The 25,702-nt window shown below is 39.8% G+C and overlaps 1 long non-coding RNA gene across 1 annotated transcript; it reads left to right on the top strand.

Moving 5' to 3' along the window:
• Positions 1 to 25,702, top strand: LOC308644690. The gene is made up of 3 exons (XR_014021077.1): positions 1 to 287; positions 10,324 to 10,768; positions 25,502 to 25,702. It is a non-coding gene; the product is annotated as an uncharacterized lncRNA (long non-coding RNA).

Genomic DNA, 25,702 nt, shown 5'->3' with positions numbered 1-25,702 from the left:
AGTTTGAAACTACAGGAGGGTAGTTATTTCTCTATGTGATTTGCTTCCTATTGCTAAAATACAATCTGTTCAAATGAGATTGTTTGCTAAGTGAGGCATCTCCTTCTCCTTTCTCCCTTGGATGAATTAGAGAGCAAGAAGAATCAGTCTGAGGATCCTCACTGTGACAGACTGAGGAGCTTTATTTATTCCCCCATGGATAGTGGCCTGCCACCAGTGAGCCACAGGCTGGAGTGAGGGAGCTGACTCATAGGGTAGGGAGAAAATGGCCTGGATCTTTGACAGAGGTAAGCAGTGTCCGATTCCTCCGGGGGGGTGGGGGGTGGGGGGGTGGGGGGGGTGGGGGTTGGGAGGTTATGGCAAAGAAAGCCCTATCTATTCCACTGAGCAATTAATGCCACTGTTTTTCTTGAAAACACATTTTCTTTTAAGCCGCTGAGGATAATTTAACCCCCATCTTGACAGGACATACTAATGACTGCTAATGGATACATTCTTTTAATAAATGAAGAGGCACAAGAAAATTGCCAGATATTAAATAGAGTCCCACATGTCTTATCTGAGTCTATAATGGCCCTATCAAGTGACCTGACTGAAAGAAATGTGACTCTTCAGAGGTTAAAGGAGTCTATTTTTCCTTAGTGCGATCTAAATTCACTGCTAGGAAGAGCAGTAATTCATTGGTCTATCCTAGGAAACATATAAAGGGGGGTCATAGCTCAAGTTAAATGATGCATTTCCTATTGGTAGCAAAGAATATGAGATAGGTACTTTTGTGCACTGTGGGTTTATGTAATGGCTCCTTCCTGGGCAATGGGGCCTAAAAGCTCTGTGGAGTTTCTGACCTTTGGAATTTTCAGACAAGAAATCAAAGAGCCTGTGTAATTTGTCACTATTTTGTTAATTCATTTTTTCCCCAAATCATCCAGGGTGTGTTTTTTGGCTTGTCTGATAATTTTAAACTCTGTTCTAGAAAGTGTTTCTCAAAATTCAAGCAATTCCTAATACTTTACTCTTAGGGGAACTTCCTAAAATATATAAATAACTCTAATAAATCAGTAAGAAAAAGGGGGGAGAAAAAATCCAAAGACAAATGGACACAGAAAATAAAACAGAAACTCAAAGAAGAGGAAATAGACAATAATCATATGTAAAGATGATCTGTATTGTACTCTTCTCCAACTTGCTGTTTATAATTCAACACTATGCTTCTAACATGATATTGTGCATAGCAATATTCATTTTTACTATTATGTTTCATTGTATGAATATTCCACAATTTTTTCTCCTTTTAATACATGTAACATGAATCTATATTTGTAAAACTCAAAAACAATTCAAAATTATAAAATAGACTGTGTAAGATATTGACATACTTGATAGAGCTCTCATTAAACAGAAAGTAATGAAAGAAACTGTCCTCAAGTTAATACTTCCTGAGTTCCAGTGACTTGGGATGCTGAGGCAGGAGGATTGCCAATTCAAGGCCAGCCTCAGCAGTTTAGAAAGGCCCTGTTTCAAAATCAAAAAAGAAAAAGGGCTGGGGATGTAGCTCAGTGGTAAAGTACCACTGTGTTCAATCCTCAGTACCTCCCCTAAATATAATACTTTCTTGGGGGAAGGAGAGATTGATATTGAGGATAAGATGAGAGATGCATCAGTTAGTTATTGCTGCATAACAAACCAACCCAAAACTTGGTGGTTTAAAACACTGCCAGTTATTGCTGTAGATTCTCTGGGTCAAGCCTTCCAGGACAGTTCAGAAGGGGGTTGGCTTGCCTCTGTTCCACACTGAACCATTTGCCTCACTCATGTCTGCATTCAACTGGGCTGGGCTGGAGTCAACTGAACCCTTGGTGTTGTGCGTTGACTGGGGTGCCCCAGACTCTCCACACCCCTTTTTTCTCCATGTGGTTTCTCATTCTTCAGATCTTCTTTTTCCCTTCCAACAAGATAGATGAAGTTCTTTCCAAGGAGAAAGCATCTATGTAACTAAAACTCGGTGATAATGAAGACATGTTAACCAACAAAGGTTTACTCTGTGCTCATATACTTTTGAGAAATGCTGCCCATGGTTCCTCTTGGCAAAACACACAATACAAAATAAAAGTAACCCACAAACAACAACAATAACAACACCCCCATAAAAACAAAAAACTTTAAGGCTCTGAGAAGTCTTGGGAGGAGCAAAGAAAAAAAAATTTTTTTTTGGTGTAGCAATATTCATTTTTACTATTATGTTTCATTGTATGAATATTCCACAATTTCTTCTCCTTATAATACATGTAACATGAATTACATGTTAGGCAGTGTGGAAAGAGCTGGAGAGAAAAGGCAGAAATAGTACCCCTCCTCTTTTCTCAGGGGTACATGAAGGGAGTACTGGATTAGTGACAGCTAGAAGGTTTTGCCCTGCAAGAGAACATTCTCCTCATCTGAATTCTGCTCTTCCTCTCTCCATCAGGGTTATAGCATTACTGGGGGTGGCACTGACCTCCAAGGCCTCTGCTCCCGTCTGTGGTCTGTAGGTAGGAGCTGCAAGGCCAGCAGGTCAACAGTGCCTCTCCTGGAATCAGGTTACTTACATTTCTGCCCCCTCCTCGACACCCTGCCAGTGACCTTGTCTTGAATTAGCTCACTTTCCTGACTCCTGTTTATTGTTTGCCTTAACTTTTATGACCTATCCTGACCTCTCTGGACTTATGGACCTTTGGCTTATCCCTCATGCTTGGTGGTCAAAGCTCCTTTTTTTTTTTTTCTTTCTTTCCTTTAAAGCTAATCCATATTGTTTATTACAAACTCAATAACCAAAAGTAAAAGCTTACGTTTATTCCAGTTCCACTGTCAACAGTTAAGCAGTTCAGTTTCCTTCCAGATGATTTCCCATGTTTATACGAACACACATGTGAGCTTGCTTATTTGAAAAAATTGGGTATCAACATGTCCATGTAGTTCTGTGATCCCCTTTCTCATTTAACATTCTATCAGGTGCCTCGTTGCATGTCTGTATGTATAGACTGATGTAACTCCTTCTAATAGTGGCAGTATTCCAAATTACGGAAGTTCTTTTATTTATTCATTCTTTTCCTCCTAAACAATGTTTATGTTGCTCCTTATTTTTTTGCAATTATAAACAAGGAAGTCCACAATACATGAATCTTTGCACATTCATGCCAGCTGGTGTCCTGAGGGACATTTTTCCAGAAAGGGCAGTGCTGGACCCCAGGGCATGCCTGACTTCCCTGCCTCATTATCCTCTTACCCCTGATGTTCCTGAGACCTGTGCTGTCACCTGCCTGTCTTCCCATACCACAGTATGGTTCATTCAGGCCAGAGCTGCTTCTTAAAGGCCAATCCCCTACCACCTGCTCTCTAAAGCTTTTCCCTAGAAGCCTGTGTTGGTCACATCAGTTGATAAGTGCTCAATAGCACATACCACATTGTATAGAATTATTTTTCTACTTGTCCTATTCCAGAATTTTCCAAAGGCATCATCAGTGTCTGGCATAGGGCTTGACACTCTGTGAATGAATAAATGAGCAAATTTGATTGAACTCATGCTGTGTGCTAAACACTGGTACTGTGTTTAGACAGCTATGAACAAAAACCAAATTCCTTGCTCTTGGGTGGGAAGAGACATACAATCAGCTAACAAGTAATGGTAAATAATAACTGGTCAATGATAAGAACCATGGAGAAAAATAAGGTAACACATGGCACTAGAGAAGATTGTTGTTCACGGGTAGCTGATACTTGCACATAGACCTAAATCAGGTGAAGGATTGAGCTGATTATGTCGGGAGACCATTCCAGGCATGAATAAATGCTTGCACAGAGGCTAGATTGAAGGTTCCCCATTCCCTGGCTTGGTGGAGGGATCTGATAAAGAGTCTCCAGAGGCCTAAAGGATCTGAAACAGAGTGAACTTGATCAAGGAGGTTGACATGAATGTCACAGCTTGGCTGTCCCAGGAGGATGCCTTCACTTTGTAAGGCTGTGCAGTTGCAGGGCGGGTAGCTCTCTTGAGATGGTTAACAGGGAAGTTGGGACTGAGCCTGGCTAGGAGTAGAGCAGAATAACCAGGAGACAAATCACTGCAGTTTGCTTTTTAAAAGAGGAAATTTAAGAAAAATCATTGTAAATGGGCTACCTGAAAAAGACAAACTAGACCTCTAAGGACTCATGGAAATAGTATCTCCAGGAAGCAGCCTCTACTTGTAGAGTCTGGGGGACACAAGGAAACAGTTGAAATAATTAATACTTGGAAATTCAGAGGAGGGCATTGATGACTGGGGCCCCAAACTTCGGAGGAGCAGGATACTCAGCTGGTGCTGGTGTCCTGGTCAACATGAGGCTGGTTTTCTTGAGCGTTGAAGAAACTGCAAACTAAATTCAGTTGCTGCTATGAATATGTGTTGTTGGGGTGATGCTTACAGGAATAGTTAGAAATGGAAGCAATCCTAGGAAGGATTCTGGGAGCTAGTCCCTGCCTCCTCCAGCCTTGCAGCCTCCCTCTCAACCCACACTTTGCTAAGCCTAGCAAGAGAGCCGCCCACAACACAGGAATTTGGTTTGCAGGGTCCCTGTCCCAGCATCCCAAAGCTGAGTATAAAAGGGTCGGTTTGGAGTCCTACCCTTACCAAAGGGAAGGGGTTACACAAAAGCACAGACTCAAGGTAACGGAGGTCCTTGGGAGCCGTTTTTGAGGCCACCTACCACAGTTGCCTTTCTTGCTGTGACTTGCACTATAGTGGCACTAACCTTTTAGAAATAGTGGATTGTTTGGCACATGGATTAACACACTGGGAAGGCTCGGTTGGGTCTGTGTTGAGTCTCCTGTTCTAATCCAATTACACTTCGTCAGAAAGTTAATTTAAGGCTTATATAATGATACCCATAAGTATTATGGTGCCGTATGGTAATTAGGCATCCATGTGGTAGAAAACTCACGGAAATGACTATAATTAGTATGACTTCTACATAACCAAATCTATTTAACTTTTCTATTCCCATTTGTTTGTGTCACCAGTATCTCTCAACAGCTTCCACGTTCATAGCTTTCTCTGATACCACCTACCATTTAATTATCACCCCATGTGCAAACTCTGACACTCACATAAACCAAATTACAAAGATTCTAGTTAGCACCATGCGACAGTTAGATGCTTCGCCTCTGCCTCCTTCTTCTCAGTGTTTTCCATTTCTCTCTGCTCCCCAAATGAAAACTCCTGAGTGGCTGAGAGCTGAGCGCTGCATTCCTCAAGGGAGGTACTGATAGAGGGCCTGGTGAGAACAGTTCAAACTTGCTCACATTTCAGAGTGGTCTACTTGAATTATTAAAGCGGGTTGCCCCTAGATCTCCCCTGCCAGTTGCATTTTGCTTGGGGTAATTTTAGTAGGGAATAAAGTCTTTACACTTTCAATAACAACAAAAGAGTGTGCAAATGGAAGCAAGAGAACATATTCGTATTGAATAAGTTTCAGTTATATTGAACCTGTTGTCAGATTTCTTTCTTGTTTTGATGCAGGAATGAGGAAGAACAGGAGCCAGAAGAGGGGGAAAGAAAAAGGAAACGATTGGAGGTAGGGGGTGGGTTGGGCAGGTAGAGGGAGGAATTGATGAGCCTGAGACCTGACAAGGTAGGGTTGCCAGATAAAATACAGGAAAGACATCCAGTTAAATTTGAATGGCCAGATTTAGTGAATAAAAATACAGGGCTCTCAGTTAAATTTGAATCGCAGATAAACTATAGAAAATATTTCAGTATCAGTGTATCTGATGTAATACATGATATACACTGAAACTGAACATTATTGTTATTACTCTGCAATTCAAATCTGAGAGTCCTGTATTTTTAAGGGAGAAGATGCTGCACATTCACCTGAGGTCCTGCTGCCTCTGTTTCCTCAACATGTTTAGTCCTCATGGCACTTGACCTCACTCTAGCCTTCTGGAGTGCTGACCATACAAGTCTCTAAGCACCCATGATCTGAGTGTGTAAATCCAGCATGATAGACAGATTTTGAGACTACAGAGGGGCTCTGGGTATAGGTTTAAATGTGTGCAAAAGTTTTCTTGCTGAATAGTTCATGTTAAAAGGGAATTTAGTTTGATCCTTGGTGAGCAGCCTGAGAAGGTAGTTGGAAATCTACCCCTGTATGGCTTCCTCCAAAATTTCTCTTTCAGATTTCACAGTATTGTTTTTTGGTTAACAAAGCAGATGAAACCATAAGAAATATTCACTTTTTCATTGCAGAAGGGGAAAAATAACTGCTGGCAAGGGTGTGGAGAAAAGGAAACCCTTACACACTATTGGTAGAAATGTAAATTAGTACAGTCATTATGGAAAACATTATGGAGGTTCCTCAAAAAATTAAGAATAGAACTACCAAAAGATCCAGCGATGCCACTCCTGGGTATCTATCCAAAGGAAATGAAATCAGTATGTCAAAGAGATATGTGCATTTTCCCCATGTTTATTGCTATTATTATTGTTTATAATAACTCAGAAGTGGAAACAATCTGAGTGTCCATCAACTGATGAGAGGATAAAGAAAATGTGGTCCATACACACAACAAATAGGGTTCAGCCCTAAGAAGAATGAAATCCCATCATTTATGACAACATGGATAGAACTGGAGATCGTTCTGTTAAAGAAAGACAAGCACCACATGATCCCACTCATGATCCCACTCTAAAGAAGTTAATCTCACAGAAATTGAGAATAGTATGGTGGCTCCCAGAGTCTAGGCAGTGTGGGAGTAGGAAGGAGTGGGGAGAGGTTGATTAGTGGGTACTGAACTATACAGCTGAATAGGAGTTAGAGATTCTGATGTGCCTTTGTACAGTAGGGTTACTATAACAATGAAACAATGATAATGCACTGTTCGTTTTCAACAAAATAAAGGAAAGGATTTTGACTGTTTTTGCCATGGAGAAGTGGTAAGTGTTGGAGGAGATAGATGGGCTTAATCTGATTTTAGCATTACACAATGTATACATGTATTAAAACATCACATGGTACTCCACTATGCAATTTTTATGTTTTTATGTATCGGTAAAAAACAAATTTAATTAAAACAAAGGAAAACAAAATTTGAGTCTCCAAGGTTTCTAATAAACCAAGAAAAAAAAAACAGTTTCCATTAATGCTAATCTCTTCCTCTAATTTGCTCTCTATTCTTCTATCTAATTGCAGTATGGGTGAAATTGTTGCCTGGAACTGAGAGAAAGCTATTTTTTTTTAAGTTTTTTTTTTTTTTTTTTTTTTTTTTTTTTTTTGCCAGTTGTCCAAACAATGGAAATTTCCTGGATTCTGTGCTGCATTTTCTTAAGGTTAATGGACATACGCTGACTTTTTAAAAGCTATCTGTTACTAGGGGCAAAAAGAATTAAAAAAGGAAAATGTGTTTTACTTTCTGTCTCTTTAATAGAGGTGAAAAAAATCTTAAACACAAATGCCCATGCTTGTCTTCATAAATCTGAACCCTGGTACTCATACTGTATGTTTTAAGTCCCAAGAGGGATATTAAGACAGGGAGAATACAAGGAACAAGATAGAGCCTGATCATTACAACCGGGGTCTAGCATTGTCCTGAGTGGTTTCTGCTGCAGGCTAACTGCATCCTCTATTTCTTCCTTCTTTCCTTTCTCTGCTCCAGCAGCCTGAGCTGCTCTCTGCTCAAGTGGTTTCTTCCCTCTGTGCCTGTATCCTTTCTGACCAGCTGTCACCATTCCATTCCCCTACCACTTCCTATCCTTTAACGTTAAACGTGGGAAATGCCTCCTCCAGGCAGTACCGGTCCAACCATGTCAGGTGTCCTGCCAGTGGGTTCCTAATGATACTCTCTGCTGAGCTCCATCTCTTCATGAATCACCATATATATATGTATGTATATATATAATATTGTTGGTTTGGGGCTTAGTGTCCCCCATGGTATCTGAACAACTTGAAGTCGGAGGCTGTGTCTTGTTCATCTTTGTTCACCTAGGTCTAATACAGGACCCAGTTCACAGCAGGCAGATAGGTGCTCAGTGGGTGGCTGGATAGAACATGACTTTGAGATGCCTGATAATGAATTCTAGTACGTTGGCTGGAGGTCTTTGTGTCAAACCCACCAAGAGATTGTGACAATCGTAGTAAGCAGCTGTGCACTATTTTCAAGATATCTAGATGCTCATTGGATGACGCACATTCATCCTCTGACAGAAATGTTCACTCATTGTTTTTTGGCTGGAATTCCACCATTCTCTCTGATGATCCCACTTTTTTTTTTTTCATGAGGGACAGAAGATTCAATTGTTTTTGTTTTCTGCAGTAATGGGGATTGAACCCAGGGGTGCTCTTCCACTGTGCTACATCCGCATCCCTTTGTTTTGGGGTACTGAAGATTGAACTTAGGGGTGCTTAACCACTGAGCCACATCCCCACCTCTTTTTTGTATTTTATTTAGAGACAGGGTTTCACTGAGTTGCTTAGGGCCTTGCTAAGTTGCCTAGGCTGGCCTTGAACTTGAAATCCTCCTGCCTCAGCCTCTGGAGTTTGGTATTACAGGCATGTGCCACCACACTCAGAGAGATGTAATTGTGAGTATTGTGAGTATACACTTGTTCTTTTTTTTTCCTAATGTGCAAATTATCACATAAGTGCATAGTATGTTTTGTTCATTAATTTTTGTTTTGTGTGAGGAGGAGTAAATAGAACTACAGGCTAAGTTGCACAGGACAAAAAACAAAAAAACTAAAAATTTTTTTTTGTGTGTGTGTGTGGTAAAGCCAAGGCACCAGTTTTATGCTTTACTCATTTATTCAAGTTTATTGATCACCTATTACATGCCAGGCTCTTTCAGGAGCTCCAGAAATAGCAGTGAATAAAATGCAGATCCTTTCTTTCTGGAGTTTACCTTCTTTGGGAAAGAAAGTTAATAAACAAACCAATGAATACATAATAAAATACCTGATGATAGAAGGTACTAGAAGGAGATTATAGTGAGGGACTAGAGTGGTGGAAGGGGAGGCCTTTGCTAAGAGGTGATATTTAACCTGACATCCAAATGACAAAAAATGTAAGAATAAGGGCACTTCAAGAAGAGGCAGTCATGCAAATGGCCTCCCAGGCCGGAACAAACACAGCTTTTGTAATGTCTTCTTGGTATACTTGTTTTTTTTTAAATCTGTCTCCACTGGGTTAGGAGGGACAATGTCTACTTTATTTCCCAACATATTCCTAGCGCCCAGCATAGTGTCCTTCTGGCACATGATATGTGCTCAATATATGTTAATGAATAATGAGTGAACCTTTGCCTGGTGTCCTTCTTGCCGAGGGTCAGGGCAGTTCCTGCAGCTATGGAGAATGGAGTGAGTTAGAAGCTGATCTCCCCACGAGTCGGGCAGTGAGAGAGGATCAGGGACTCAGGGACTGGGTGATTGAGCATCACGCCTCCGCCACCTTGCTCCTACCTACTTTAAAAAAAAAACACTTGAGATTGAAACCCAGAGCCTTGTGTGTTGTGTGTGCCAGGCAAGCAGGCAAGCAGCCCACCAGTGAGCTACATCCTCAGCCCCTCTTAGCCACCCTACCTAAGGCGGGGAGTTCCCCACCTGTGGGAATCTTAAGATCAGATCATTCTTATCACTCAGCTGCACAATGACTTCTGGACACAAGGAAGCTTCTAATTAAGAGTTCAATTCCCTCAGAAGCTCTATGTCAAGCCACATATGTGAACCAATCCCAGGCTGCCTCCTCTGGTATAAGTGGCATCTGCTAAGTGGCATCTGCTCTGGGCCAGTTGGGCTTCTACCTCAAGCAAAATAACAACTGCGGGTTGGGGCTGTAGCTCAGCGGTAGCGCACTTGCCTGGCATGTGTGAGGCACTGGGTTAGATTCTCAGCACCACATATAAATAAATAAATAAAAGTCTATCAACAACTTAAAAATATATATATTAAACAACAACAACAACAACAACAACAACACCTGCCACAACATCTAAAAAAAAAATAAAAAGAAAGAAAACAAAGACTCTAGCTTTTGGTTTTTAGCATCTGGGGTTATTTGAAGGCCCATTTTCTACTAGTTGCCTTGTATCTTCTCTTTTGTGAAGTCCTGAGGTATTTAAGGTCCTTGAAAACCTTAGGCCTACTTACCTCTATGTTGAATATCTAATAAGTTCTACCCACATTTCACATTAGATATAATGCACTTTGTTCTGGCTCTAAGATATTTGTCTCAGTTACTAATGCTGTGTAACAAATCACCTCAAAACTTTGCAGTTCAAAATAACAATGGATTATCTTTCCTGGGGTGGGTCTTCTGCTTCAGGTGGTGTTAACTGGGACAGTGGTGTCTGCAGTAATGTGAAGTCTTCACCGGGAGGTCAGCTGAGATTGAAATGTCTGGAATGCCTTATTTTCAGGAGTCAGAAGGATCTTGACTAGGAGTTTAGCAGGGTCTGTCAGCTGGAGGCCTTTCACTTTTCTATGTGGGCCTCTGCATGTGGCTGCTTGGATTGCCTTACAACATGGTGGCTGAATTCCAAGAAGGTCTATTCCAAGAGTAGGCATTCTAAGAAGGAAGAAGCAGAAGCTGCCAGGTCAATTAAGGAATAGTCCTGGAATTGGCATAGTATCACTTCCTCTACATTTTATTCATCAAAGCAGTGAAAAGACCAGCCAGCAGTCAGCGTGGGAGAGAATCACATAAGGGCATGACACTGGGAATGCATTCCTCTGGATCATCAAAACAATGGGCGATGACAAGTTTTAAGGTAATTATTATTTTGGTACTTCAGCTAAGCAAAACATAGCATTACTATATGAGTCAGCAATTCTTCTTCTGGGTATATATCCAAAAGAATTGAAAGCAGGGACTTGAACAGATACTTGTACATCCACATTCATAGCAACATGATTTGCAATAGCAAAAATGTAGAAACCACCTCAGTGCCCTTCAATGGATGAATGGATAAACAAAATGTATTGTCTTAGTCCATTGGGCTGGTATGACAAAATATCACAAATTGAGTGGCTTATAAACAACAGAAATTTATTTCTTACTGTTCTGGAGGCTAGGAAATCTAAGAACAAGGAGCTGGCAGATTCAGCATGTAGTGAGGGACCTCTTTGTGGAGAACTGACTTTGTAATGTGTCTTCATAGGGTGGAAGGGATGTGCCATCTCTGTGAGTTGTCCTTTATAAGGGCACTAATTCCACTTACGGGCCTTAAGACCTCATCACCTTCCAAAGTTCCTACCTCCTACTGCTGTCACTTGAGTGTTAGGATTTCTTTTTTCTTTTAATATTTTTTTAGTTGTTGATGGACCTTTATTTAAACAATTTATATATATGCAGTGCTGAGACTCGAACACAGTGCCTCACACATGCTAGGCAAGCGTTCTACCGCTGAGCCACGACTCCAGCCCCGAGTGTTAGGATTTCAACATGTAAATTTGTGGGGTACACAAGTGCTCAAACCAGAGCCAGTATATACATAAAATGAAATATTGCTCAGCCTTAAAAAAGAGTTAAAATTCTGACCTGTACTATAATATGAATGAACCTTGAAGACATTATGCTAAGTGAAATAAGCCTGACACAAAAGGACAAATATTGTATGATTCTATTTATGTGAGTATGTTAGTCAGCTTTTTGTTGCTATGACCAGAATACCCAATAAGAACAACTTAGAGGAGGAAAAGTTTATTTTGGGCTCACAGTTTTAGAGGTCTCAGTCCATGGTGGGCTGCCAGGTTTCTGTTCTCGCAATTAAAAGGCTCAGGGGTCACTCCAGTTAAACTGGGCTAACTGGGCTTCATGAAATAACCACACAAGAGACACAACACCTTTTTCTTTGGGGTCACTGTGACGGCTCCTCTGACCTTAAGGGTCTGCAGAAAGAGAGAGAGAGAGAGAGAGAGAGAGAGAGAGAGAGAGAGAAAGAACGCGCTGACCCCTTTTATTGAGGGAAACTATTCAAATGAAGCAAGGGGTCAGGTTTCAGGGGGCTGAGTATCTTCATGAAGTCCACTGTCAGCAGGTTGACTGACACCTGGGTAGGCCACATCCAAGGGCACAGTAAGAGAAGGGGACACACACAAGGCACTTCCATGGAAGATTCTATCCTAAACAGGGCAAGGGGTTATATTACAAAGGAACAGGTGAGCATAGCTTCACCCATGGGGCTGTAGCAAGACACACCCATGCACGAGACACCCAAGAAGGGTGCCACATTTCTTCCACTGAGAGCCTCAGCCCCCCGCTGGGGAGTGTAACTCAGTCACGTGTAAGGTTGGCCTCCCACAGTGGGCCGACTCTATTGCTCTGGGCCTCAGGTGAGACAATATCATGGCAGAAGAGCATGGTAGAGGAAAGCCGCTCAGCTCATTGGCAGCCAGGAAGCAAAGAGAGAGAGAGACTCTAGGAATAAAATATAAATCCCTGTGATCTACTTCCTCCAGCCACACCCTTTCTTTCTATAGTTACCACCCAGTATGGTAGTCCTTTTGAATCATTAATCCATCAAATGGTTCAATGCACCGATTAGGTTACAATTCTCGGAATCTAATCATTTCACTTCTGAACATTGCTGCGTTGTATCACACATGAGATTTTGGGGGATATTACATATCAAACCACAACAATAAGGTATCTAGAACAGCCAGATTCATAGAGACAAAGTAGAATTGTGGCTAGCATGGGCTGGAGAGAAAACAAGAATGATAGATATTGTTTAATAGAGACTTTTGGCTGGGGAGTTGGATAGTGATGATGGTTGCACAATCGTTTGAATGTGCTTGATCTACTGATCTGTACACTTAAAATTGTTAAAACGGTAAATTTTCTTATGTGTATTTTACCACAATAAAAATTCCTTTTTTTTTTAAGTTTTGTAAAAGTATACTACTTACGTTACTTTTTTGCAGCATTCGTTATATTGATAAGTATGTAAGTATTGAGTTGGGCTATATTTAACTCTTTGTTATTGAAAAGTCCACGGGCCGGAAGCATCACTTGAAAGCTTATTAGAAATGTAGGATTTCTGGCCCACCCCAGATCTACTAAATCAGAATCCATAGTCAAAAAAATTCCCAGATATTTTTCATGCTTATTAATGTTAATTACTTGATATTATGATATATTTTGTAGATATTTAATTAAACATTTATTGATTTTGATTGTGCAATTTTCTGAGGCAGTTTTTGGGATCATTATCCTTTAAAAAAAATCTTTAACAGTTTTCATAGATTTTGAGATGCTCCTGGGTCCTAGGTACCATGTCAGGAGTGTTCCAGGGATGTTTTGGTAAATTCTTCATATAGTTGCATCCCTTCTGGTCTTAATCCCTAACTCTGCCTTACACAATGAAAGTTCTTCAGATCATCTCTCTGGTCGCAACAAGAGTTCTTCCCTGAGAGGTGGTTACTAAGACAACTCCCTTGGTTTTCAGAACCACAACCTGTGGCTGAGAGACTCCATCCCTGAAAGCAAACCCAGGTCTCTCTCTAGTATACCACATTCCAGGGTGGTTCAGGGGCCAGAGAGGCAAAATCAACCTTGTTACTCCAATCAGTTCAACCTTGAAGCTCATACTGGAGAAAGCTTCTCAGCCCCATTAAAAAACAAACAAACCAAAAAAAAAAAAAAAAAAAAAAGCAAATAAAAAACACCACCACCGGCTGGGCATGGTGGCACATGCCTATAATGCCAGCCACTCAGGCAATTTAGCAAGGCAGGAGGATTGCAAGTTCAAAGCCAGCCTCAGCAACTTAGCAAGGCACTAAGTAACTCAGTGAGACCCTGTCTCTAAATAAAATACAAAATAGGACTGGAGATATGGCTCAGTGTTTGAGTGCCTCTGAGTTTAATCCTCTGTACCCGCCCCGGCACCCCCCCCCCAAAAAAAAAAAAACCTAACCACCAACTATTTACTGAAGTTTAACATGCATGCAGAAAAGTGCTTGTATGAATTTGCAACTCTATACATTTTCATATGCTGAAACTCACATAATCAACCCACAGAACAAGGAACAGAATATTACCAGCCACCAGAAAACCCTCTAGTCACTACTGCTCTGTCTCCCCAAAAGGTTAATACTACTATTTAGACTAAGAGTATAGATTAGTTTTTACCAATTTTTGTTCTTTGTATAAATGGAATGATACAGTATGTTCTATTTTGTATCAAGTTTTTTTTTTGTGCTCAACTTTATAAGATTTCATCTATGTGTAATTATAATTTGCATTCTTATTGTTGTATAGTGTTTCATCGCATGAATTCATCACAATTAAAGAAATTCATTATATCATTGATGAGCGTTTAGGCATTTTCTAGTATGAGGCTATTATCTATAGCACAGCAAGGCACATCATAGTACTTTTGTCAATGGAAAGCACCTGCCACATTTCTGTGGGAATTACTTAGCAATGGAGCTGCTGGGTTACAGGCAAGGCCTGTGCTTTGCTTTAGTGGTCCTGCCAAGCCATTTTCCAAACTGTTAGCCCTGTTTTTTAATCAAAAACTGAACACTCCCATCCCCATTCTGTTCCTTCTTAAGAGTTGTGACAAATCTCAAGCATGACATTAGTTTTTCGCGCAAGATTTACAAATTTCTACCAAAAGACCAGGGCTAACATTTCAAAATAAATAAATGCCTCCATGAAATCCTCAGCAGTGGCAGACTGAAAAAAGCAAAGGATCCGGATGACAGCGATAATGCCGAGATGCTAGGATGGTTTTCTTTGTTTCTGAGAGGGCCGGCTGGGGCGCCTTTTGCAAAAGCTGCTGCCAATCAGGCTTGCCTATCTTTGCAGAGCTAATTAACAGCACAAGCAAGGGGGGCAGGCGCCTGCACAGTGATGCGAATTGAGCCATCCCAGGGCTTATGACTAATTATAAATACAAAGCACTTAAAGACTGCAATAACCCCCTGCCCCCCACAAAAGAAACCTCTTCAGAATTCTAATGCCGGTGGTTGTGATTGCTAGTTAAGAGCAGGGGTGCCAGCAAAAACCTCCCACTACTGACTAAATCACACAAGCCCCCTACGTCATGCACCACCCTCCCAATCATACACTGAGGAAGGGCTTTCTTTGTGTCATGCAGGATTTGGAGGGAGTGTGTCAATTCCATTTCTAGAGACGCCCTGGGCCCTAGCATGATAAACCTGTTATTCCCCTGCTCTCACTAAGCATGGAGAAACAGATTGGGGGTAATCCAGGGCCCTGCAGGGGTGGGTGGGGTGAAGTTGTATATGCAAGCTTTGATCCCACTAGCTACAAACCACAAATAATACACAAGGTATGCAAATTAGACCCCAGTTAATAGCACTTATTAACATCTCCTGGCACCTTGCAATGAGAGATGCTCTGAATGTTTGCCAGGGAGGAAAGCAACACTTGTGCTCCTCACTGCAAAAACATGTCTGGTCAGGCGAAAAACACTAGGCTTGCTGGAAGGGAAGAAAGAAGCTGAAACTGAAAGGCTGCTTTGGTGCCCTCAGGTCATCTGGAAAAGTGTCCATACAGTTCAGGCTTGAGGAGTGACTGGATGTGAGATGAGCAATCAGATGAGAACAAATTTCCTTCTTCCCTTTTCCTTGGGGCACTGCCGGATTTAGGCTATCATGAGTTCTGAATGTACAGTCTCGGGCCATCCTACTAGCCTCTGAGGAGAGACCGGGACAACCCAAGCCCCTGAAAAATCAAAAGAAGGAGGCTAAGCTGAGGGGTCAAGAGAAAGGGAAGAGAAAAAAGAAAACTATTACTTAATAGAATAAAATCTTAAATGTATAATATATGGTATATAATATTATATTAAAAGGCAACTATCAAATTATTTAAAATGTAATATGGTAGCAATTACACTTCTTTACTAACATGAAATATCAAAACCCAATAGCTCTGATCATGTCAAAGCAATAATGAACATAGGCAGTATTTTAAGGCACCTGCAATAATTGTAATGTCATATTAAAAATACCTGGGATTTCCCTTAATGACAGTCACAGGTGCTGCTAACTTTCCCATGGGATTAAACTATATTCACAATGGAAGGAAATGCAAAATTAACCTTAGTTGTTAGTGAAAATAAAGATGCATTTTTTTTCCTATTCAAATTTACATATTTCCTTCCTTCTAAGCCAGACTCCCAGTTAAGAACCTATGAAGGGGGCTGGGGTTGTGGCTCAGCCGTAGAACGCTCGCCTCGCATGTGCAAGGCCCTGGGTTCGATCCTCAGCACCACATAAAAATAAATAAATAAAGATATTATGTACAACTACAACTAAAAAATAATTTTTTAAAAAAAGAACCTATGAAGCAGGTTCACTAATAATCAATCCCAAGGGAAGACTCCTGACTGTATGAAAATGGCAGAGATTATCACCATACTAACCATCAGGAATAGAAATCCAGACAAATAGGCCCACTGTTTTTTTTTTTGGTTTTTTTTTTTTTACATTATTTTTAAGTTGTTGATGAACCTTTATTTTATTTATTTATTTTTATGTGGTGCTGAGAATATTGAACCCAGTGCCTCACACATGCTAGGCAAGTGCTCTACCACTAAGCTACAACCCCAGTCCAGGCCTACTGATTTTTAGCTGCAGTTTATCAATTGCCTTATAGGAAGCAGATTTATTACTTACAGATAGGCAGCAAGGGACAAAAGAAGTCTAGGATCCATTGTGAACTGGTGGCCAGAGGCTCAAGGAAAGCTGCTCAGGGTGAATGGAGTCTTGACTGCATGTGTTCTATTTGCACAGCAGATGGGAAACCCCCCTTCCCAACCCCAGAAGGCATCCTTCCTTGGGTTTTATACCTCAGGGGTGATGTGGCTTACTGAGAAAAGCTTTGAAGGACATCTTGCTTCCAGGGGAAAGAGGAATAAAGTCTGAGCTGTTTCAGTCGGTTCCTCCCTGTCTCAGGATATTACATTTCCAGTGTATTCTATAGTTACTCTGAGAACTATAGGGAAGAAGTAGATGGGGAGTATGGGGGTGAGGGTCACAGATTGGGTTGGCCAAAGTTATCCAGGGCTGGTCAACAGAACCTCTTGTCTTCTATCATTTACTAATGGCATAAACTGGATTTAGAAAAATATATTCAAGGTTATCTGCAAATATTCCCCTTGCTTCAAAAATTAACAATAAAAATTATTTCTGTGAAAAATCATTTATGTAGACATTGCCATTAAAAATATTTTAATGTCCTTTTAGAATAATTGAGTCAAGATACAGAGACTCATCCATGGATCCATTTACCTAGTAAGGATTTACTGAACACTGATGCCCCATGTTAGGGATAGGACTATCCATAGTGATTATAGCAAGCTTAGCTGATGGCAGACAGTTAGCTGTCCACCAAAGGTTTGTCCTTTCCTTCCATAGACTTATTGCTGAAAAGTGGATGCCAAGCCAGGGACTGTATGTGTCTGTCCCTTGTATCTTATAAGGTCTGAATGAGACAGTGAGTTCTATTTAGTTTTGTAAGAAACTGCCAAACCGTCTTTCACAGTGGATGTTTCATTTGACCTTCCCAAGAGTAATGAAAGAGAGCTCTTGTTGCTCCACATCTTCACCAGCATTTGGTGGTGTCAGTGTTTTGGAGTTTGGCCATTCTAAAATGTTCATAGTGGTAGCTTGTTGTTGTTTAAATTTGCATTCCCCTGATGACATGTGATATGGAACATCATTTCCTGTATTTATTTGCCATCTCTATGTCATTGGTGAGGTGACTGTCAAAGTCTTTGTTTCAGTTTTAATTGGGGTTAATCATTTTTAAAAAATTGTTGAATTTAAAACTTCTCTGTATATTTTGGATAGCAACCCTTTATCAGAATGTCTTCTGCAAGTTTTTCCTCCTGGTTTGTGGCTTGTCTACTAATTCTCTTGGCAGTGTCTTTTACAGAACGGAAAAACTGAATTTAAGTGAATTCTAGCTTATCAATTCTGACTTTCATGGATCACAACTTTAGTGTTGCATCTAAGAAATCACCACCAGCTATAGGTTATCTAGGTTATTTTCTAGGATTTTAATAATTTTTTGCTTACCTTATGTCTATGATTCATTTCAAGTTAATTTTCATGAAGAGTGTAAGTTTGTGTACAGATTCTTTCTTTTTTCTTGTGGAAGTCTAGTTGTTACAGCACCATTGATTGTCTCTTCTCCATTGAATTGCCTCTGTTATTTTGTCAAAGCTCAGTTGACTATATTTATGTGGGTCTATTTCTAGGCTCTATATTATGATCTATTAATCTATTCTTTCACCAAACTCACATTTGTTAACTGTGGCTTTATAATAAGTCATAAAGTTGGATAGTGTCAATCTTCTGACTTTACTTATCTTCAGTATTGTATTGGCTATTTGTTGAGAGCCACAGCTGCAAGGGGCCCCAGCAAACTTCCAGCTGCCAGCAAACTTTCAGCTGCCAGCTGATGATTGGCTCACAGCGGCCCCAGCAAACTTCTAGCTGCCAACTGATTGGCTCCTCTGCGGTGATGCTCATTGGGCTGTTTCCCCGCCCTTTCAGACCTCGGAGCTGCTCATTGGGGACATTTTTTTGGCTCCGCCCATGCGATCCAGCCAATCAGCTTCAAGAGCAGGAGGAGTGGGGGAGGTTGAGAGGCTTGCCGGAAGCTGGTGGTGGCAGTTGGGCTCTGAAGGTTTTCCTGAGGAGCTGTGTGGTGTGGTGTGTGTGTTCTAAAAATACAGTTTGTTTCTTTTGACAAGTGGCTCCTGAGTTGTGCCCAGCCAGATTGTGGCAGCTATTCTGGGTCTTTAATCTCCCAGTATAGAATTTAGAATAATTTTGTCTATAACTATAAAATAGCTTGCTGGAGTTTTGATTGGGATTGTATTGAATTTGTAGATTAATTTGAGAAGGATCACCATCTTAACAACATTGATTGTTCCTATCCGTGAACATGGAATATCTCTCTGTGTATTTAGTTTTTTCCTCAATTTATTTTATTAGAATTTTGTAGTTTTCTTTATAAAGATCTTGAACATACTTTTTTGGGTTCATACCTAAAGTTTTCATTTTGGGGGGTGCTAATGTAAATGCTGTTGTGTTTCAAATTATGTTTCATGTGAACTTGAGAATTTGTATTCTGATGTTGAATGAAGTAGTCTCCAGATGCTCATTATATTTAGATTGATTAGTGTTGTTGAATTTGAATATTTCCTTACTGATTTTTCTGCCTGTTGGACCTGTCCACTGTAGACTCCAACTGTAACAGTGGATTCATCTATTTTCCTTTCGCTTTTATAATTTTTGCCTCATGTATTTGAATTTTGTTTTTAGGAAGATTGTTATATCTTCTTGGAGAACTGAGCATGTAATCATCATGTTATAGGCCCTCTTTATCCCTGATAACTTTCCTTAATCTGAGAAATATTTTGTCTGAAATATAGGTATTCCTGCTTTCTTTTGATTAATATCAGTATAGTATATCTTTTTCCATTTACGTGCTTATTTATTAAAAATTGGTTTCTTGTAAGAAACATAGTTAGATCTTGCTTTTGATCTACTATGATATTTCTCTGTCTTTTAATTGGTGTAGTTATTATTATTGTTAATTTGTAGTGCTTGGGATTGAATCTAGGAGTTTATATATGTTAGGTAAGTGCTCTACCACTGAGTTAAATCCTCAGTCCCTGGTGTAAATACATGCACTTAAGAATACTCTACTTATCATGAATGTTATAGCAGATATTACAAGTTGGCTCACTGAACTCCATTCTAACTTCTTTGTAGTGAGCAAGTTAATCTGTAAAAATTCAATGATATTTCCTTATTTCCAAAACATCCATTTTAAAAAATATTTTGGCACTGGGGATTGAACTTAGGGGCACTGGACCACTGAGCCACATCTCCAGCCTTATTTTGTGTTTTATTTAGAGACAGGGTCTCCCTTGAGTTGCTTAGTTCCTCACCATTCCTGAGGCTGGCTTTGAACTCCTGTCTCAGCCTCCCAAACCACTGGGATTACAGGCACGTGCCACTGTGCCTGGCAAAACATCCATTATTTAGTTAAAGTTTCAAAGAGAAACTGAAGATTTTGCCAAGCAGATGTACTGTGGAATCTGGGAAGTGGAAATGAGCATAGTGAGGTGGAGGTCATGTTCTTTTTATTTCTACTTTTTCTTCTGTCAAGCAGGGTTGTTAAATTACAAGTAGTAGAAAACAAACCAAAGTGGTTTAAACTTGGAGGAGCTTATTTTTCTCATACAGCAAGAAGTTTGGATGTAGGCAATTTCTGGGTTGGTGCATGATTTACCAATATCAGTATCAATCAGGACCAGTATCTGTGCAATTCTTTTGGACTTTCTTTAATAGTTACAGGGTCATTCTGGCAGGTACAGTCATCAACTCTCTCTTCAATGCAAAAAAAAAAAAATAGAACAAACAACAACAAAAGTAGAAAAGGGAAATGGCAACACCAGCCATGCCTACATCTTACAAGGAAGGCAAAAGCTTTCCTAGAAGCCCTCACAGCAGATTTACCTATAGATTTCACTGTCCAAAATTAGGTACATTGACAACCTGAACAAAATTAGGATTCTACTGACAAGGAAAAAATGGGGAAAATGAAGGGTTACTGTACTGCATAGAATTCACAACTCCTGCCCTTAGGAACTAATGATGATTTGTAGAGACAAAATGTGTGCACGAGTATTGAATAATAATAATAATAATGGAGTTAATATAAGAGAAGGTATTGACTTGAGCCAGTGACCGGGCAGAAATTTTAGTGGAGATGGGGACTTTAGAGTTCATATGTAGTCAATCCTCATTTTAAGGAGAGCTGATATGAAGAGCTGTGTGTTTCAGTTGGGCTCCATGGACAGACTCTTTCTTGCTGCCCTGTATCTAGTTGATGTCACCTGCCAGGGAAGAAGTGTGTTCTGAGTCAATGTCCAGATGACATTCCTTCTTCAGGATTAATGGGCAGGGAGTAGTGAACTTGTCCTGGACTCCCAGGGATGAAAAATAACTGTGCAGCCACACGTCTTTCTTGCTTCCCTAGCCCTGAGGGAGATCAGATGAGAACATTCTAAAAAGTCAAATTCAAGATACATATGTCTTCTTTGGGTAGAAGCCCAAACATTTGTTTAAACTTTTGGTTCATTGCTCCTAAACACTTTGACTTGACCTATTTATATTTGTTTTCTTTCTTCCATATGCACTTGGGATTAGTGATTATAATAGTTTTCTAGGGTTGCCATAACAAAATGCTGTAAATTGGGTGCCTTAAACAATAGAAAATTATTATCTAAGGTCAAGGCATCAGCAGGATTGATTCCTTCTGTAGGTAGTGAGGGAATCTGTTCCTGTGTCTCTCCTAGCATTTGGTGTTTTATGGGCAGTCTTTGGTGTTCCCTGGCTTGCAGATGCATGAATCAGCTCTCTTCCATCATGTTTGCATGGCCTTCTCCCGTGTGTGTCCAAGTTCTCCTTTTATGTAAAGACACCAGTCATCTTAGATTATGAGACCACCCTACTCTAGTATGATCTAATCATAACTAATTACATCTGCGAAGACCCTATTTCTAAATAAATTCACATTCAGAAGTTCTGGGGGTTAGGACTTCAACCTGTGAATTTTGGTAAGGATACTATTGACCCCTAACAGTGGTCCAGGGAGAAAGTTTAGTCCTATGGTTCAGAGCTAAGGCCAAGTGAAACTGCCTTGGATTAAATTTGTACTGTACCCCTTACTTGCTCAGTGACTTTGGGCAACCTGTTTAACTTTTCTGAATTTTATTTTCCCCATCTATAATATCCACCTCAGAGATTTATTGAGAGAATAAAATTTATTGAAGAGCACAAAGAAAGTGAGAATAAATAATGTTTTGTTTTGTTGTTATGCTGAGGATTGAACTCATGGCCTTGTGCATGGGAGGCAAGCACTTACCAACTAAGCTAAATTCCCAGCCTAATGATTCTTATCACTGTTCAGAGCTTGTTGTCCATCTGCTCTTTGGTAGTCCTCCCTTTGGCAGACTTTGGGTAGCTCTTTGGACTGGAATCCTCTCTGCATCATCAATGAAACTTGGAAATAGCTGTGGTTCTTGCCCTTGGCCTTTCCAGAATTGCCAGAGTGCTTCCATTCTCACAGTGAATTGACCACATTGATGTTCCTCATTTGATGTAAGAGCCTTCTCAGAGAAAACCAATGCATGCCCAGAGATGATCTTTCTGAATTAAGAAAACTTTCCCCAATACCTAAGCTTCTGAATTTTCTCCAGTACCTCTTTGCTGGAAAAAAATAAACCAGTTTCCAAATTTGGGTGATGTTTTTGGTTAACTTTCACCTCAAGAGATTACAAATGTTCATTGTTTCTTTAGCATCTTCCATTAACACAAACAAATGCTGTTTTTCCACACTGCCTTTCTCTCTGTGACACACAGTAATACCCAGTGCTTGCATAGCAGGAAGCTGGCTGTCTAAGGACTGGAACAAAATTGATGATTAGCAGACTTAGAGGGTTTAAGAGATAGAAGGTCCCTTGAAGAATAGGAGTAAAAAATGAGATCTGTAGGCACTGAGATAAAACATAGAGGGAGAGAAATTTAGGGAAAAGAGGCAAAGGAAACACATTTATTAAATATGAAAAATTACTTTGAGCAGGGTACTTGACTTTTTTTATGCAGAATTAATATTATCAAAATGACCATACTACCAAAAGCGCTATACAAATTTAATGCAATTCCAATCAAAATCCCAATGACATTCCTCATAAAAATAGAAAAAGTAATCATGAAATTCACTGGAAAAATAAGAGTCCCAGAATAGCTAAAGCAATTCTTAGCAGGAAGAGTAAAGCAGGTGGCATCACTATACCAGAACTTAAGCTATACTACAGAGCAATAGTAACAAAAACAGCATGGTATTGGCACCAAAACAAACTGGTAGACCAATGGTACAGAATAGAGGACACAGAGACTAACCCACAAAATTACAATTATCTTATATTAGACAAAGGCACCAAAAACAAGTATTGGAGAAAAGATAGCCTCTTTAACAAATGTTGCTGGGAAAACTGGAAATCCATATGCAACAAAATGAAATTAAGCCTCTCTCACCATGCACAAAACTCAACTCAAAATGGATCAAGGACTTAAGAATAAAACCAGAGACTCTGCATCTAATAGAAGAAAAAGTAGGCCCTAATCTTTATCATGCCAGATTAGGCCTCAACTTCCTTAATAAGACTCCTTTGGCTCAAGAATTTAAATCAAGAATCAATAAATGGGATGGACTCAAAAGTTTCTTCTCAGCAGCTCTTCTCTCCCCTCCAGCTTCTGATTAAAGACCCAGCCCCCCCACCCCCGCCCATGATCACACACTTTGACAAACCATTTTGAACATATTCTTTGGCTTCACTGGCCTCTCCCATTGCCACAAGCTTAGCCTCATGTGCAGTGATCTGTTCCCCGTCCTGTTTCTGCTATAAAAATGGAGTGGCTGGAAGTCCTGTCAGGGAAGACCAATCAGACATAGCTTTACAAACACTGTTTAGTCTTTCAGAGATTTGGGCAATGTGCCTTTTCTTTTGTCAAGAAAGGAGAGAAGCTAATTAATCATTGTCCAAATGAGAAGATATCCTGGGGTTTGGGGATCTTTTAACAAAGATTATGATGTTTATCTGAAATGTTATGGAGTTGGCATGTAACTCTGTGTGATGAAGTCATGTTGGGTCACCTCCACTGGTTTCATCTCTAGGCATACTTCAGATAGATCCCACCAGATGAGGGAGGAGGCTGAGTCAGACAACAAACCACTTTATTGGACCCTCTCCTATGCTGTGAATTCTTCTTGAAAGGGTTGGATCCTCTGCTTTTCTTGTAGCAGAAGTGCTGTGGGGGGTGGGGTTTGTACATATACTGATGAGTTATCACCACAATAATGCTATATAAAAAGCATCCCCAAATTCAGTGACTTAAAAAAACAATCTATATATTCTACAGAAGCTAATGATCTACAACTTATCTGTGTAGCATTCTGTCCCAGCTTCTGGAATGTAGATTAAATTCAGGTCAGCTCCATATTTTGTATTCTGGGCTCCAGTTCAAAGAGGAAGCAACTACTTGGAATATATTCTTCTTATGTTGGGTTACCAGAACACAAAATCACAGCCCAGCCATACAAGCATATTTCCAGCCTCTGTGCATATCACATTGTCCAGACCAAAGTCAGGAACTGAATATTCTCCACCTTTTGTGAAGCTATTACAAGATGGTGGATATTTCTATTATAGAAGAATGACAGATTTGGACTAATAATTGAAAGTAACATGTTCCCTGTGATAATGTTGACATGAATCTCTTCAAATAAACTTTTGTTTCTACTTGGATTTTCCTAAGTTGTCAAAGTAAGTGTCTATGTCATTGGGAATTGAGGAATGAGGAGTAGGTATGGGAAGAGGAGAGTGAGAACAGCACATTCACATTTTCAGGATTCTGGGTATCTACAGCTCTGTGCAGATACATTGCTCTGTGTGTTTATGCATTTGACAAAGCAATGCAAGAAAGGACATGGAAGTTGTAAAACTGCTTTAGAGTTCATTCACTAACTTATAAAAAGAAAGCCCTTCGAAAAGATGGTGGAATTTGGTGTCAACATACCTTATATACAAGCAGAGATTTGATAAATTGTGGTATAAAAGTGTATTGAGAATTACAATGCAAAAAATTATGAATGTAATGCACTCCTCTATTGTAATGTATGTAAGAAATATTAAATAAAAAAAGAAAAGATGGTGGAATGAGATGGTCATCTTACCCTAGGTGAATGTATAATTGCAAAAATGGTGTGACCCTACTTTGTGTATAACCAGAGATGTGAAAAATTGTGCTCCATTTCAGTGAATTGAAGAGCATTCTGCTGTCATGTATATCTGATTAGAACAACAAAAACAAAAAAGTAATACAGAGTTTGAGGTGGAGTTCAGTGGTAAAGTACATGATTAATCTATAAGGCCCTGGGTTTGATCACTGATATCAAAAAAATAAAATAAATAAAATTAAAGTTAAAAAAAGAAAGCCCCTTGATTTCTGAAAAGACAAACGCTTAAAGCATATAAAAGAAGTACATGGCACAGAACAGTTCTTTTTCATTTTGTTTGATTAGTGGTGTTTTAAAGGGAAAAGTTGGTGTCATTAGCTAAGATGCTGCAAAACTATTAACTAGCAATTTTACTTACAGCTGTTAAGTCTATGACTAATTAACAAAGGTGGGGAGAAAACAAGGGGGGAAGAAATTGATGGTTGTACCAATATTTTTTGGCACCATTGATTTCCTGTTTGGTAGCCACTGAATGACAAAATTAGCACTATTAAAGGGTAGAGAAAAGGAGGGTTGGGGGGAGATTGTCTAACAGGTACAAAGACAGCTAGATAAGAGGAATATGCTACGGTGTGTTATTTTTAAATATTTTTTTTTAAGAGAGAGAGAGAGAAAGAGAATTTTTTAATATTTATTATTTATTTTTCAGTTTTCGGTGGACACAACATCTTTGTTTGTATGTGGTGCTGAGGATTGAACCCGGGCTGCACGCATGCCAGGCGAGCACGCTACTGTTTGAGCCACATCCCCAGCCCCCATTTTTAAATATTTTGAGTTGAGCATTATATACTATATACATGTAATAAATTATCATACTGTACCTAATAAATATGTACAATTATTCTAATGA

This window comes from Spermophilus citellus, assembly GCF_964194105.1.
Source record: "Spermophilus citellus genome assembly, chromosome: 3".
NCBI classification, from domain to species: Eukaryota; Metazoa; Chordata; class Mammalia; order Rodentia; family Sciuridae; genus Spermophilus; species Spermophilus citellus.
This window is presented reverse-complemented; position numbering and strand designations above follow the sequence as displayed.